Consider the following 18,403-nt stretch of genomic DNA (forward strand, 5'->3'; position numbering starts at 1 on the left):
TCGGCTTCATCTGCAGCGCTTTCTCTTCTGGAAATGAACCGCTGGACACGGAGCTTCGTCGGGAAGAGCGCGGAGCTTTTGCAGCTGATTAAAGGACACCATGCTTTACTTCTGGATACACACCGTGTGGATCCCCGCCGTCGCTTTCCTCTTTGGATTTCAAGGCAAAGGATCGTTTCACTCTTTTCATTTCATGTCCTGGCGTTTTCCACTAGGAAACACCGGAGCTGAGAGGGAAATTCCAGCTACCGTGGATGTTTATTGTGCGTGTGTCCGTCTGATGCTGACTCGAGTTGTGAAGGTCTGTGAAGTGACGTCCCTTCCTGAAAACAGCTGACATGACAGAGAGGTCTGCGCTCCTCTGACTTTCTGCTGCTTCCTGTTACAGCAGAGCTCTGTTTGCTCTAAATGAAGTTAGTGATGAGTGGAGCTGAGCCGAGCTGACAGCAGTCTTCATGTACAGTAGCAGTGTGTGACACAGAGAGCAGAGCAGCCTCAGAGGCTGATGGTACAGCTGACAGCTTCAGTACAGTCTCCTCTCAGCACAGAAACATGTGGAGCCTGTTGGACTGTCTCCACTGCTGGACTTATTTCTGAGAGCTGGTCTCTCTGATGAAATGTGTGTGTGGGACATTTGTATTAGGCCGTATGCAAGTTAGCTTGTGTGTATTGTTAAATAGCTGTAAATACCAAACCTAACCACAGAGTGGACTCTGGATACAAACCCCAGTCTCCCACCTCCACTGCTGTTAATAAACTTCATTACCTCATTCATTCAGAAAATCTGTTTCCTCTGAACATCATCCAGCCACATTATGTTTCACACATAATGGATTTGCTACAGTTTAGTGTATTTAGTGTATGTGGTTGTAGTGAGCGAGGGAGTGAGAGAATGAATACAGGAAGACAGATGGATCAACACGGTGAACAAAACATACAGGTGTACAATGACAGTGTTGTGGTAAAGCTGAGTTACAATCCAATATCATAATACAGAGAGGGAATATATACTTCATTAAAATGAGCAGTGACAGAGCACAGACGAGTCACATCAATTCACTGAACTCCTCCTGTCACAGTCACAGAATAATGATCACATTACTATAGAAACTTCTGGATAAATGATGGAACAGTTCGTCATTTTCTCCGACCAACAAGAAAATGTGTTTTTCTTTGAATCATGAAAATCTTTAAAAGAAGTTTTGTGAGAAAAAAAAAGGCAAAAATGACAGAAGAAATTTTCTCCTCTCTCTTCAAAGACTTCAAAGAGTCATCATGAAGAAATAAAGTGCATCATTGTGTGGTGAATGGTGAACTGGAAACACAGAGCCTGGAAATGACAGAGACAAACTGGCTCTTGTGCTGTAATTGTGGTTATAATAATAAAATTCTACAGCTGCTGCAGTGAGAACTTTTCCTTCATCCTTCTTTTTCTCAAGATGTCAACACACACACACACACACACACACACCCATACCTGATGCTGAAATCCAAACAGCTGCTTTGAAGTCCTCCATCAAGTATCATCATACATCACAGACCTGACCTACAGTACATTGATGGAACTCCTAAAATTACACACAGCACTCTCCACTTTGTGCTATGACGTCCAACTCCATCATTTCCATTAGAATTTCTTTAGAAAGGATCTTGTTGCAGACAGTACAGACTTCCTAGAAATCCTTTCCTTTAACACAAACTACAGTGCATCACACCAAAACAAAGTTAAGAAGTTGAGCAGCCATGAGAATATCTCACAGTCATGATCAGCATTAAAAAAAAAAAAAAAAAAACCCTCAATATCGTCCATGAATGATAAGCACACAATCAAACCACTGGGCTTATGGGTATGATTACTTGTCGTCCCAGTTTCACGAACATATCATTTGGACAAAACATTTCAAAACATTAACTTCTAAACTAGACACTGACATGAACTACTAACATGTACTGACTTACTGAAAACCTTGGAGGTGATCTGGACTTTCCTGTAGTTTCCTCTTGTCCTTGTAACAGCAGTAGCTCCTCCCTTCCTTGTCAATAATTGTGCAGAAATATCTGAGTGCTTCTTTCTTCCTAAATCATGAGCAAGTCCTGTCCAGTCCAACTGTTTCTGCTCCTGTTTGACTTCTGAACTTGTCTCTGGCTGTGTGTCCACTTACTGCAGCCTGTGACATCAGACTGTAGAATGTTGATACATCAAAGGCATCAAAGGACAAACACACACACACACACACGCACATACGCACACACACACACACACACACACACTATTCTCTAGCCATCCCCTCAACGTGCTTCCCTGCAATAAAACTAATTGAATTTTACTCTCTCTCTCTTACACACACTAATTACTATTATCACTATTTCCCTATCAATATTATCAACAACCTTGTTTCAAGTGATTAAACCGTTAAAAACACTAAACAGCCTACAGCATCTTCACTTTAATAATCAGTGTTTATCATAGGAACAGACAACAAACGTATTGGGTCTCACAGTAACATTAGTAGTCGTGAGTTGTAGAGTTTCTCATGTAGCTTCCACACAAACACACACTGTTATCTACGATAACACACATTCTCCTCATTGCTACAGTCTGCTGAGCGTCTATCTATGCTAAAAGCTAATCAGCCTTCACATCAACATGATTCCCTGCAACAGAACTGGACTGAAGTGATTTCATTAGGTTTTTACTCTCTCTCTCACTCTCACACACACACTTCTACTATCACGGACTATTTCCATATCGATATTATCAACAACTTTGTTTCCAGTGATTAACAGACACGTCTGCAGGGACTTTATTACAATTTCAGGAGAACCTGCGCTCCGGAGCTTCTCCACTCTGCAAAACTTTTTCTCCTCTCCGCCGTGTGTGTGAGCAACGTGCATGCACAGCTTTCACTGTTGATTGGCTGTTACCCGTGCCAATCACCTCTGCTTGTAAGCAATCAGATGGTGCTATGGGTGGGACAATGCAGAGTAGTAAATACAGTCACAGCAGTGTTTGTCCTTCAGAGCTGTGCAGAGGCTGAACTGGGCTGTGTCTCTTTTGTCACAGTGAGGTGTAAAGGTGCTCTCATGAGTGTTTGTCTGCTGACTGCTGGTAGAAATGAGTGTAAAGTGTCTTTCTGTCTCCTGTCAGTCCATAATAAGTCCTCCTTCAAGGACTCCAGGACTGATTTCAGAGGGTTCTTCATCTCTCTCTGCTCTCTGTGCTTTGCACCACCTACATCCCAACTTTGAGAAGAGATACCAACTGATCTCAGTCTTCAGACACTTGATTGGTCAAACTGTGTGCTTGATTGGTTGGAACAAAAACCAGCAGCCACATGGCCCTTTGTAGAACAGGCTTTAGACCTCTGCTATACAGGGACAGTGATACACCTGGATGTGTTTCATTCAAAATAAAAATACTACCTTCTTCAACTAATACTGTATGTCAGCTTTCAGAGAGTCTGAAGACACCAACCACCAACAGTGTGAGCTGCACACTGAATGTGATATTTCACTGTTCTTTGAATTAAACATTGTGATTGTTGAAGTCCTCATATTAAAATGTGAAGTTGAAGGAGCTGGAAAAGTAAAACACAAAAGTGTAATACAAACCCATTCAAATAGGATTTTCCATTGTGTTGGTTGTAGTCACATCAAGTCATGATATGAATGGTCACTAACACTCAAACTGTGCTGGAACAGTGAAAAAAGTGTTTTTCCACTTTATTGCACAGCAAATGAAGTTGTTGATCTGAGCTTCTACTAAAGCACTGCCAACTCACTGAGAACTACAATCAATATTCCTACAACTTTTTCCCAGCTAAGCAGGAAAAGTTTGGTTTGCATTATCAGTAACATAACACAGCTCTGATATGGCTGTAACTGATCAGTAAACAGTGACATAAGGCTGATATCCCAAAGTACAAACAAGAGCACAGGAGTGAGACTAAAGTCCAAACTGTAGAGACTGAGGTAGAAGCTGCAAAAGTCCTGAGAGCTGAAAACAGAGAGACGTTTTAGAACAGAGCTTTCTCTCTAATCTTCAGCATAGATACACAAGTTTAGCTACTGAAGACACAGCTAAGGAGAGGAGGATGTTAAGAGTTGGCAATGGCCGGCTGTGTTACCAAGCCGGGTCACAGCAGCAGTGCAGCCATCCCCTACTACCCTGGAACATTGTGTTCCCAGAATGCAGCTTTACTTGTGGTTCCTAAAGTCTCCAATAGAGAGAATGGGAGGCAGAGCCCTCAGATATCAGGCTCCTCTACTGTGGAACCATCTACTAGTTTGGGTCTTGGAGGCAGACGCCCTCTCCATGTTTAAGAGGAGGCTTCAAACTTTCCCTTTGATGAACCTTATAGTCAGAGCTGAGTAAGGCTTTCCTGAATGAGCCACTAGTTATGCTGCTATAGGTCTACACTGCTGGAAGACTTCCCATGATGCACTGATTTCCTCTCTCCTCCTCTCCCTCTCCATCTGTACACATTCGGTCACATTCAGTCAGACTGCTGAAGCCTCATGTTTGCTTCTTTTGAACTTTGGAAGTCCCTTTTACACAGGACATGGACTGTGGATTTTATGCTCCATCATTTAGGAGGATCCAAAGCAACAACCAAAAATGATTTCAATTTACATAAAAGCATGTGAATGTTTTTGAACATTTGAAGTTTAAAAGACAAACTTGGAAAAATAGGCACTTTTCCTTTAACACAAACCGTAATGCTTTGAACGAAAAATGGAAACCTACGTTGACAATAGGAAAATCTCACAGATACAATCAGCATAAATAAACTGAACATGTACTGAAACCTTTGGGCTGAAGTTCTTGTGTGATTAGACATCATGTTAATTTAACAAACACATCCCACTGAACTGAAACACTGACATCAACTAAAAAAGGTTTTGACTTACTGAAAACCTTGGAGGTGATCTGGACTTTCCTGTAGTTTCCTCTTGTCCTTGTAACAGCAGTAGCTCCTCCCTTCCTTGTCAATAATTGTGCAGAAATATCTGAGTGCTTCTTTCTTCCTAAATCATGAGCAAGTCCTGTCCAGTCCAACTGTCTCTGCTCCTGTTTGACTTCTGAACTTGTCTCTGGCTGTGTGTCCACTTACTGCAGCCTGTGACATCAGGCTGTAGAATGTTGATACATCAAAGGCATCAAAGGACAAACACACACACTCATGCATATGCAGATAGATGTGTAATGTAGATTTTCTAGAATAGATTTTTAGAAACTTTAGTATTGAAAAAGTATCGTTCAGGTATCGGTATCAGTATTGCCCACCTGCCTGATGTGCATTTGATCCTCCACATGCTGCTAAAACAGCTCCGACCTGCTGATGCATGGATCCCACGGGACCTCTGAAGGTGTCCTGTGGTAACTGCTTTTGTTTGAATGGTGTTTGTTAAAAGTTGATGCTTCACAAATAAAAAAAGCTGTGATCATCTTGAATACAGCAATCACAAGATTTTAAGTCTGGAAAAGTATAAAAGCATCAACAGAAATGTCTCCAAATACTCCTGCTACAAGCTCAGTGTCCAACTATACACTCAGAACTAAATCAATTCACTAATTAATCACAGACATTTTTGTTGGAGGTTTGAAAGATGCCACATCACAGCTCATTGATTCAGTTCATCTGGGTTTATTAATAAGATACTTGTAGATAAATGGACGGGAGCGTCTCCGTGTCTTTGTGTTTGAGTGTCTGACGAAGGCTTCAAACTATCAGGTGGTTACCGATTCCAGCTCTGACCCTAAAGATCTGATCAGATTTTCTACTGATTTTCAGATGAAGTCGAACTGAGCAGCTGATCGATCACTGCGTTGCTTCTGTCACAAAGCCATTCCCAACCATTTACAATTCATCTCAGAGCCGATACACTTACAGTCTGGAGAGCATCATTACTTACTGCTGACATTTAATTACTGAAGAAGACGAGAGAGAGAACAAAGAAACTCATCCTTTCTTATCCTCTGTCCTCTGTGTTTCAAATAGACTTTGAACCAAACCTGATTTATAACTACAGCTATTTAACAATATACACAAGCTAACTTGCATACGGTCAAATACAAATGTCACACACACACATTTCATCAGAGAGACCAGCTCTCAGAAATAAGTCCAGCAGTGGAGACAGTCCAACAGGCTCCACATGTTTCTGCACTACTCTACTACTGTGCTGAGAGGAGACTGTACTGAAGCTGTCAGCTGTACCATCAGCCTCTGAGGCTGCTCTGCTCTCTGTGTCACACACTGCTACTGTACATGAAGACTGCTGTCAGCTCGGCTCAGCTCCACTCATCACTAACTTCATTTAGAGCAAACAGAAGCAGCAGAAAGTCAGAGGCTTCGCCGTGAGGAGCGCAGACCTCTCTGTCATGTCAGGTGTTTTCAGGAAGAAAAAGAGTGAAACGATCCTTTGCCTTGAAATCCAAAGAGGAAAGCGACGGCGGGGATCCACACGGTGTGTATCCAGAAGTAAAGCATGGTGTCCTTTAATCAGCTGCAAAAGCTCCGCGCTCTTCCCGACGAAGCTCCGTGTCCAGCGGTTCATTTCCAGAAGAGAAAGCGCTGCAGATGAAGCCGAGCGGAGGAAGAAATCCCAGTGTGAACGCTGCTGATGAACACAAGAGCTGGAGACTGTCTCTGCTTCTTCTGCTGCTTTCACGCGGACATTAGCGACCCCTACCGGAACTGTTATCCAGAGAGGAAGAGACGTATGTTGCTACTAAAGCAGCGTTTCATGGTTCAGGACTGACAGCAGGACTAATCTGGACATGTCCAACTTATTTCATTCAGCACCACAACCATGACTTGTCACATGGAGTGAAGTGAAGCCAGTGAAGAGGAGGGGAATGGGAGGAGGAAGCTACACAAAGTGTTTGCTGGTCTCTGATGGGATCTTAGCCAGCAGTTTGTCTCTGTGTTATTCTGTCTCTGCACCGTTAAACATTCATACTCAGGTGGACAATCACAGTAGACACTGTCTAATGTCCAGAGGGAAAAAAAGTTCTTTTATCACATATTAAAGCTGTGTGATGTTCATTGACACTGACCATGTGTAGTTTAAATACATGTGTGCAAGTTTATTTTCCTTAAGACAGAAGATGAGCTGATTAATGCAGGAAACAACATGAGTCAGACTCAAGTATCTGCCTTTATAATTCTAAATGAGCTGAGGACAAAAGGTGAAGACGACAGCTCATATGGAAAATTGGTGCATTAAGAAAAAATATATTTTGTGTGAATAACATTAGTGCATATTTTCCACTTTTGATATATGATGGTATTATAAAAATATATCTGTCTTTTCAGTCTAAAATCCTTCTAGTGTATCTACAGGAGCTGATTAGTCCCATATATACAGTGGTGTTCCAGTATATGTCAGAGGTCAAAGTGAAGACAGTCTAGTTGGTCTCATTGGATAAAGCCAGTTATCTGTGTGCAAACAAGCGTGACAGCAGATTTATTCCACTTAGTTCTGTCAGAGCCACTGAAGCTGTTTCTTTACTTTTTATTCTTCATCTACAGAAGAAACATTATTATTATTATTTACTGTCCAACACAGTAAAGTGTAAATGATGGACATTTACTCAACACAACTTTTTATTTCCACTGTCACAGGATAGAAAGAACAAAGAACTTCACTAAGAGCCTTGTTTCATAATTCATTTCCAGCCCACAGTGTTTCTGTCCTCCAGCAAACCTTTGGATGTCAGTGTGTCAAGCTAATGTTGGTGAATCTGAGGCTGTGTTGACTGAGAGAAGAAGCTGTGAGATCTTTTAGACCCTGAGGACTCACTCTGGACTGATTTGATAGATGCTCCACAAATAAAAGTGCTTCTCCACTCAACTAACTACTACTCCTCATAGGGACTGTCTGCAGGAACTGAAGCTGCTTTTTGTCAAAGAGATATTCATGTGTTCACTGTTCACTCAGGACCATTCAGCTGGGTTGGTGAATTCAGCACCAAGGACAGCAGCAGCTGAACTGTACACAACAACAAACAATTATCACTGTTTACAGTTTTTGTTTTTTTCATATGGTTACATTTTTTCAGTGTTACTTCAAATTGATGAAATCACAGTTGTACAGTCATCTCTCTATCATCTCTTATTTCCATCCTACCCTTTTTTTCCCAGATCCCAAGTCCTGAACTGTACACAACTACTAACAGATAGATGGAGTGTGTACAACATTCATGTTAATGTATCTGCTGAAATCCTGTTGGAAGTAGCATAAAGTGTCCTCCAGGCTGATGGCAGTAACCTGCTGCAATTAGCCAATAATGAGCCCATTAGCCTCTATAATGAAGTTCACACATATTATTATTTGCAACACAGGATGAAGACAATTAGTTTAAAGAAATAATCATTTGAAGGTTTATGAGAGTTGCTACTTTGACTACTTGAAGCATTAACAAGCTCTCAGTCAGCACCATGGAAAGAGGCAGAGACGACTGCTGTTCTCTCTACAGTACAAAACAATTATCACTGTTTACACTTTATTTTTCTCATATGGTTCCATTTTTTCAGTGTTACTTCAAATTGATGAAATCACAGTTCCACTATCATCTCTCTATCATCTCTTATTTTCATCCTACAGTTTTTGTTTTCGCAGATCCCAAGTCCAGTTTGTCCCAAGTCTGGACATAAAAGCAGTTCAAACACAGTCATGCAGAACGTAGATCATTTTCTCAAACAGCTGCACCAGCACTGAGTTAGTCACAATTATCTCTATAGACACTGTTATAGTTAAAGATAAAGCCCATAGTAGGGCTGGCTCAGGCAACTGAACCATCCCTTAGTTATGCTGCTATAGGCCTAGGCTGCTAGGGGACTTCCCATGATCCTCTGCACACCTCTTCTTCTCTCCTGAGACCCACTCTCTCATGTATTAGCATTTATTCCATGTCATTAACTCTGTGTCCTCTCTGTCCCGTAGTCCTGTGCTTGTTTCTCTCTGGTCTCTCTGTCTCTGTACCTTTCTGCAGGTATCTCTGGCTCCGGAGCTGCATGTTCTCTGTCTGTGGTCCTGGCTCCACCCACCTGCTGCTGTTTATTGTTTACAATGATCCATTTCTAACACATTACTATGTTTAATGTTCCACTCTGCTACAGATACATGTTGGATTAATATTCTATACAGACTGTAATGTAAATAATTACCAATCATGAAGCTTCTTGCTTCTGTGCTCTGTTTCCTATCATAACTGTAATCTGCTGAGCACACAGTATCCACTAACTGTTCTGTAATCTGAATGCTGGCTCTCTAACATTGTTCACTGCCAACCCTGTTTGTATCATGTTTTATATGCTGCATGTCCTTCTCCTCCTCTCCTCCATTCCTAGCTGTCCTATATTCCTCCTTTTCCTCCTTTCACCCAGCCCGGCCATCAGCAGGAGGGTCCCTCATATGAGCCAGGTTCTGCTCAAGGTTTCTTCCTGTTAAAGGGAGTTTTTTCTTGCCACTGTCGCCTTAAGTGCTGATCTGGGGTCAGACTCTGGGTCTCTGTAAAGCGCTTCGAAACAAAACAGGCCAGCAGGTGTTGACAGAGGGTTCCTGTGTGATGTTGTGTGTGTCTGCAGGCTGTCAGGATGTCTGATCACTGAGGAAGGCTGTGCTTCTCTGGCCTCAGCTCTGAGCTCTGAGGGCCAGCATTCAGATTACAAAACAACACCACATTCACTGAACCTCTGTATCCTGGGTTCAGGTTCTGTTGGTCTGGTTCCTCAGTGTCTCTGTGTAGAGTGTAGCAGAGAGAGTCTCCTCCTGTTAGAGAAACTCTCTCACTGTTGAACAGATAGTTCAGTCTGTACATGTCTGTCTCTTTCACTCACACACACCTTTTCAGATTCATGTATTAAAGCAGTTTATTTGTTAAACTCTTCTAAATGATTCCATGTAAACTTCTTCCTCTTCCAGTCCTTTAAAGATGGAAGCTACGATTATTACAGGAGAAAAATGTTGCTGTCTTTTACTTTTTTAAGATTCTAATCATGATCTTGTCCTTTCACATTAAAAGCATCATTGTGAACATCAGTGTTTTGTCTTTCTCTGAATCTTGGGACAACTGAGCTGATTCAGTTCAAACTAAAATGCTGCAACAGTTTATCTGAAAGATCTGAGAAAAAACTAAGATAGAAACTTTTCATGTGTCATTTTTACAGTGTATACCTGGTTTTCACCCTGTTTTTCATGATTTACAGTGAATCCTCTGGCTGCTGATAATACTTGTGTACTTTTACTGCTGATGTTGTTATTGGTCGTTTTCATTTTCACACTGCATCACATATTTCTGACAGTCCTTTCCCTTGTGATGTTTTCCACATTGTCACCCTGGTTGTTGTGTTTTTAACAGTGCAGCCTAACTTCCACTTTACAATACGTCTGCTGCTTTTTATTTTTTTACAAGTTCATTACGCTGTTGTAATATTTTACAGTGCATCCCCAGGTTGTAAGTTAGTCCAGAGCTCATCTATGACCATTATTTTTTATTGGATATATCCTGTGTCACCTTTGTTGCCATTTTACACAGTGCACAGCTTCCATAAAATTCTTTTACAGCATATTTCCTATAATAATCAATGTTTAGCCAAGCCATATAAACAATTGATATAATGCATGTTTTGCACATTGGTAATTAATTTTACACAGTATTTAACATACGTTATTTTAGTAATAAATTAATTTAAGCAACAAATAAATCTGGTGAGTCACTTGGGAGCCGAAAGAGCTGCTCTTAGTGAGCCGAGCCATAAGAACCGGCTCTCTTAAAAGAGTTGGAATTCCCATCACTGTACTCCACGGTTGCTGAAAGTTTACTTTCACTTTCACCAAGTTTGTGGCGCGGATGATTTTCTCTGTCTGAAGGTAAATGTAACTTTTAATGTTTTACTCGTCAACACTTCCTGTAGTTACCTGAATTATCTCATGTTCGAGTTTTTTGGATGTTGTGTTTTTGTGTTTTTGTTTTTTTTAAACTGCGTTGAGGTGCTTAGTTGTGTAGACTCTGAGTTGTCACTGTAAAGTGGCAGGAAGAGGTCCGTTATTTCACATGGCGGCGCGCAGAGACCCAGCGGTTTGTATCTCTTCGTTCATTCATTATCCGCCATGTTGCTGCTCTCCCGCAGTCTGAGCCGCTAAATGCGGTCTGAGCTCGGCCGGACAGCGGCTGGAGAACAGCTCTGACTTTCTCTGTCATTAGATGAATTCTACGGGACTGAGCTCAGAGGGACTGACAGGGTTTTTCAGGCTCTATGTGATTTTCAGAGAGACAGTTAACACTCCATCCACAGAGTCAGAGGCCTCCTGGTCCTATCAGGACAAACTCTACCTGATGAATTAGATGATAAAGACCCAAATCCATAAATACTCTCACAATAAAGCATCTCAGCAGCTCTGATAGGTGATTATATCTCTGTGGCTGGTCACAGTACAAACAGAAAAACTGTCTGTCAGGACATATTTGCTGTTTTTATTGATGTCTATATGTGTCTTTGCTGTTTGGTTTGGTTTTGGTTTGTTGTTGCTGCTTCATATAGTTCAGACTTTACTATTAGAAAAGGCAGGAAAGTGCCAGGGGCCCCAACTAAAAGGGCCCCTGGAATAATATTGAGGAGAAATGAACTGAGTCAGTTCAGTTGTTTTGTGTGGAATAATCACCTGCAGCTTGTTTCATCAAGTCATTTTCTACAGAAACACTGCAGACAAACAGATTGTCTCAGAATCGTGTGTGAAAGATATGAAAGAGGAAAGAAGAGCCAATCAGTGGAGGAGCAGCTGATGTTTCTACAGGACAAATGATGGAGGAAAGATCAGGGACATAAAGGTCTGGACAGATGAGTCGGTGCTCTGTCTCCAGGGATGTTTTAACTGCACAGACTGGGATGTTTTCACACAGTCCTGTGGGGATGATTTGGACTCATTGGTGGACATAACATGCTCATACGTGGTCTTTTGCAGGGACATGATCATTCCCTGTAAGCGTGTTCAAATATTTCCCAACAACAAACCATGATTTACCAAATCAGTCAAAGCAGGATTACAAACCAGAGCTGGAAAACAAGATGGCAGCAAACAAACTTGGTTCAGCCTGGGCAAGCATGAAAACTACTGCAGGCCTTCAGAGCACAGAGCTCAGTACTCGTGTCTTTTTAGATGGTTGGAACTTGGACACAGAGCTGGATAATGCTCTGAATTGTTTTTATTGTTGTTTTGATTCCTTTGATTTTAGCACAGAAACTCAGCAACTGAAACATAAACTTAAAGACACTATGCACTTTAACATTGAGTAAAGGCATTCTGTGCGGTAACAGTGAGCAAAGGTCACGGCCCCGATAATATATGTGGATGTTTAGTGAAGTCCTGTGCACATGAGCTGAGTCCTGTGTTTCACTATATTTTTAATACGTTCTTACAGACACAACATGTCCCTAAGCTCTGGAAAGACGCTGTGGTTGCTGTCCCAAAACACTGAATTATTTTAGAGCAGTCTCTCTGACTTCAATTTGAATGAAAACTTTAGAGAAACTGGTCAGATCTGAGGTCCTGAAGCAAACTGAACATGCACTGGATCCTCTGCAGTTTGCATACAGGCCTCACAGAGGAGTGGAGGCCTGTACAGTGACTCTGCTCAACATGCTTTTTAAACATCTGGATTTTAATGGGACACACACCAGGCTTTTATTTGTGGACTTCTCTTCTGATTTTAATACAATCCAACCTCACATTTGAATTGAAAGGCTCCTACAACAGTTTGATTTAAATAATAATCTGGTGAGTTGGATTCTGGATGTTTTAACCAACAGGACACACAGAGTGAGGGTCAGCAGTACATTGTCTGACCAAAGGTGTTCTTCCACTGTTTCTCCTCAAGGGTGTGTGTTGTCGCCACTATTGTTCATTTTATACACAAACATGTGTCAGAGCAGACATGACAGCAGAAGCATCATAAAGTGCTGATGACTCAGTTATTGTTAGTCTCCTCCAGGACGGTGAGAGCAGCCATGGACCAGTCATTGATGATTTAGTTCAGTGGTGTGAGGAATCCTACCTGCAGCTAAATGCTACAACAATCAAAGATATGCTCATTGATTTTAGGAGGAAACCCCACAGGCACCAAGTCACTGTAATTAAAGGTCAGACCATTGAGTATGTGCAGTCTTACGAATATCTTGGGACTATCATTGACAGCAAATTGACTTTTGAAGAAAATTGTGGTTTGTAAAAAGGCTCAGAAACTTTTACACTGTTTAAGGAAACTTGTACATTTTCACATTGACTGAACCATAATGAGCATGTTCTCTCTCTTTTATAGAATCCATTTTATCATTTTCTTTAGTGTCATGGTTCAGTCAGACCACTTTAAAACAGAGGAACAAATCTACCTACAGGTACAAATAAAGTAACATGAACCTGAACATGATTTCAGTTGATGTGCAGATGAATGATTTGTGTTTTCTCTCCACATGAAGGTAGAAAGTGTGTGTGAGCTGATGTGGATGTGAATTCAGCATCATGAATCAGTGTGAGGACAGAGAGGAGGGAGCCCCTCCCCCTAAAAGCAGTCTGTGTGGGGACCATGAGATCCAGACCAAAGCTCAGAGGTGAGATGAGGATCTCTAACTGTCCATGACTCTTCTCCATGTCAGAGCTCAGCACTCACATCACTGCACCATCATTATTCACACTCAAAGCTCTGTGTGTGTTGTGTTGAAGGCCAGAGCAGCAGCACACACCAGACTCTGCTGGACCTGGACCTGAGCATGGACCTGAGCCCATCTGTGTGTCCATGAAGAGTGACATGTCAAATCGTCGGCTCATTGATTTCAAAGGACAGCCTCCCTCTGCTGCAAAGAAGTGAGCTGCAACTGACTACATGTTTTCTCCTTTATTATGAGAACACTGTATGAACAATAGAAATGTTGTCCCTGTCCCCATGTCCCTGATGGTCTTAATCTTTGTGTCCACCAGGATCCATCAGAGACCAGAGGTCCCTGTACCTGAGCCCAGCTGTGTGTCCATGAAGAGTGACTGGTCAATGGGTCGCATCATTGATTTCAAAGGACAGCCTCCCTCTGCTACAAAGAAGTGAGCTGCAGCTGAGTTTAAAATGTATCAGACAGCTGTCCTGTATAACTGGTCTTCTATGAAAGATGAAGTGATTGTGTTTTGTCTCCAGGCTTCATGAATGACACAGTATATGAACATGATCAGGCTGAAACACAGGCTTTAGTGGCAAAGTTGATGTTTGTCTTTTCAAGAAAAGCACTTCTTATGTTCTTATATGTGTCATTCAGATCAGAACTAAAACTCCCTGTAACTCAGCACCTATCCAGTTCCAGTGTTTGTGTTAGTGTCCTGTAGCAGAGGTGAGACTTCTGTCAAACCCAGTGTGAGTCCTTAAAATTCATCATTTAAAAGGTGGACTTGTTGTGATGACTCTAGGTCATGAGGTACAGAATTGATTGCTTGTTTCCTCTCATTGAGAATGTCACAGCACAGTAGTGTTTGCTTTAATCAGGACAGTCACCACAAAACATAAAAGCAGCTGTTGTTTGTGTACAAAGCATAAAACGCTCACAGATGCTGCAAACATAATGTGAGCTAATTCTTCATGATTCCTCCACAGAGTGGACCAGGAGAGCTCAGAGGTTCCCAGTGCTCAGTCTGCCCAGCAGCATCAAACACACCTGGACTCCATATTTATGGTCTGTACATGGACAACAACTACTTTGACATCTGTTGTGTTGACAATAATCTCCATGCTGCACTTTTTAGAGCAGTGGATTGTCAGTGTGTCCAACATGGATCTGATGTTTGGCTCCATGGTTTTACTTTGATTGTGTCATTCATATAGTTTTCTGTTCCAGCTGCTGGAGGAGAACATTGTCACTTTTGTGAAGAAGGAGCTGAAGAAGATCCAGAAGGTTGTGAGTCCAGATTACCCAGAATCCTCAGAGAGTCAGAGGGAGGATGAGGAGGTGTTGGACGGTGAGGATGAAGAACAGAGGAGGAGCAGCAGAGAGACTTTTGTGAAGATCACAGTGAACTTCCTGAGGAGAATGAAGCAGGAGGAGCTGGCTGACTGTCTGCACAGCAGTAAGAGGATTTCTCTAAAGATTCAACATGATGGACAAATGGGACATTTACTAACATCTCAAGACATGGAGGGAAATATGTTCATGTGTGTTCTTTAGGGGGATGAACATGTCATGTTTTCTTTATGAATCAGTCATTGATGTTGTTTCTTGTTTGTTCATTCAGGACATGTTGTTCCAGTTTGTCAACGTAAACTTAAATCTACTCTGAAGAAGAAGTTCCAGTGTGTGTTTGAGGGGATCTCTAAAGCAGGAAACCCAACCCTTCTGAATCAGATCTACACAGAGCTCTACATCACAGAGGGAGGGACTGGAGAGGTCAATGATGAACATGAGGTCAGACAGATTGAAACAGCATCCAGGAAACCAGCCAGACCAGAAACAAGCATCAGGCAAGAAGACATCTTTAAAGCCTCACCTGGAAGAGATGGACCAATCAGAACAGTGATGACAAAGGGAGTGGCTGGTATTGGGAAAACAGTCTTAACACAGAAGTTGACTCTGGACTGGGCTGAAGACAAAGCCAACCAGGACATACACTTCACATTTCCATTCACGTTCAGAGAGCTGAATGTGCTGAAAGAGAAAAAGTTCAGCTTGGTGGAACTTGTTCATCACTTCTTTACTGAAACCAAAGAAGCAGGACTCTGCAGGTTTGAAGAGGTTCAGGTTCTGTTCATCTTTGACGGTCTGGATGAGTGTCGACTTCCTCTGGACTTCCACAACACTGAGATCCTGACTGATGTTACAGAGTCCACCTCAGTGGATGTGCTGCTGACAAACCTCATCAGGGGGAAACTGCTTCCCTCTGCTCGCCTCTGGATAACCACACGACCTGCAGCAGCCAATCAGATCCCTCCTGAGTGTGTTGACATGGTGACAGAGGTCAGAGGGTTCACTGACCCACAGAAGGAGGAGTACTTCAGGAAGAGGTTCAGAGAGGAGCTGCAGGTCAGAAGGATCATGTCCCACATCAAGACTTCACGAAGCCTCCACATCATGTGCCACATCCCGGTCTTCTGCTGGATCTCTGCTACAGTTCTGGAGGATGTGTTGGAAACCAGAGAGGGAGGAGGGCTGCCCAAGACCCTGACTGAGATGTACATCCACTTCCTGGTGGTTCAGTCCAAACTGAAGAATGTTAAGTATGATGGAGGAGCTGAGACAGATCCACACTGGAGTCCAGAGACCAGGAAGATGATTGAGTCTCTGGGAAAACTGGCTTTTGAGCAGCTGCAGAAAGGAAACCTGATCTTCTATGAATCAGACCTGACAGAGTGTGGCATCGATATCAGAGCAGCCTCAGTGTACTCAGGAGTGTTCACACAGGTCTTTAAAGAGGAGAGAGGACTGTACCAGGACAAGGTGTTCTGCTTCGTCCATCTGAGTCTTCAGGAGTTTCTGGCTGCTCTTCATGTCCATCTGACCTTCATCAAGTCTGGAGTCAATCTGCTGTCAGAAGAACAATCAACCTCCCTGTGGTCTAAACTGTTCAGAGAAAAACCTGATCTAACGCAGCTCTACCAGACTGCTGTGGACAAGGCCTTACAGAGTCCAAATGGACACCTGGACTTGTTCCTCCGCTTCCTCCTGGGTCTTTCACTGCAGACCAATCAGACTCTCCTACGAGGTCTGCTGACACAGACAAGAAGTGGCTCACAGACCAATCAGCAAACAGTCCAGTACATCAAGAAGAAGATTGAAGAGACTCCCTCTGCAGAGCAAAGCATCAACCTGTTCCACTGTCTGAATGAACTGAATGATTGTTCTCTAGTGGAGCAGATCCAACAGTCCCTGAGTTCAGGACGTCTCTCCACAGGTGAACTGTCTCCTGCTCAGTGGTCAGCTCTGGTCTTTATCTTACTGTCAGAAAAAGATCTGGACGTGTTTGACCTGAAGAAATACTCTGCTTCAGAGGAGACTCTTCTGAAGCTGCTGCCAGTTGTCAAAGCCTCTAACAAAGCTCTGTAAGTGTATAGATAGTTGGATTTATTCATCATTATATAAAGACTCTGCTATTTTATTCAGCAGGAGGGAAAATAAATTCCTCTCTTTTTTAATTTCTTATCATCATCTCTGAGCTCTGAGCTTCATCACATTGAATCTGAATTAAAATAATGGATCCTACATTAAAGAGCCAAGTCTCAGCTTTAATTTGAGCAGGTTGACATCAGTATAGAAAGAACTGTGTGGGAGATTCAGCCCTTTTAGTGGTTCAAAAGTAACTGGACAAATACACATGAAGTGAAACAAACTCATCAGATTTAATATTTAGTGTAAAATCCTTTGCAGTCATTGACTGTAGTATCCATTATTATATTTTAAAATGAATGTGCTGAGATCCCAAATAACATATCATGTCTAACTGTCCAAATACTTACGGCCTTGACTGTACATGTCTGTTTATTACTGATTGTGTCATATTTAACTGTCATGTCTCCAGCTTGTTGAGAATAAAACAGAAAGGATTTGAATCAGAGCCAATGAAAGATGATCATCAATGTAGAAACTCCTCATTGGTTAGCAGGTGGATAAAGAGCTGATATTTCTGCTTCACTCAACAAATCTGTGTTTGATGTTTGGCCCAGTTTTCAAATGCAGGTCTGTTAGTTTGCTGTGAGCTGCAGAGCAAACTGAGAGTTTTGTTCCTTTGATTGTCCTTTCAACACAAATGTTATTTGACTTTTTCTTCATTGTTTCCTCTTCAGACTGAGCAGCTGTAACCTCTCAGAGAGAAGCTGTGAAGCTCTGTCCTCAGTTCTCAGCTCCCAGTCCTCTAGTCTGAGACACCTGGACCTGAGTCACAACAAGCTGCAGGATTCAGGAGTGAAGCTGCTGTGTGGTTTTCTGGAGAGTCCACACTGTAGACTGGAGACTCTGAGGTCAGTTCACTGTCTGTTACTGTTGTAGATCTTATATCTTTAATCCACAACTGAACCTGGTTTATCTTCATCCAGAACTTGAATCCATTCATCTTGAATGAATGAATGAATGAGATTTGAAATAGTTGTTGTTCCATATTGTGACTTTTTCTTATCTCAGACTAAGAATTATTCCTTCAGTTTCACTTCATTTCAGTCAGTTGTCATGAATAATGTCTGTTGACTTCAATGAAACCTTCAGAACTCACACACTCGTATTTGTCACAGTCAGCAGACTAATGTTTTCTAAATGAAGTGTAGAAAATGTCCAGTGTGAGTTGTTCAAAGTCCATTTTTATCACAACAATATACAGAAGATCCTCACAACTAATATTTGTGCCAATCAATTGAAAAACACTTGAAGTTCATTCA

Source organism: Toxotes jaculatrix, chromosome 12 (assembly GCF_017976425.1).
Source record: "Toxotes jaculatrix isolate fToxJac2 chromosome 12, fToxJac2.pri, whole genome shotgun sequence".
Classification (NCBI taxonomy): domain Eukaryota; kingdom Metazoa; phylum Chordata; class Actinopteri; family Toxotidae; genus Toxotes; species Toxotes jaculatrix.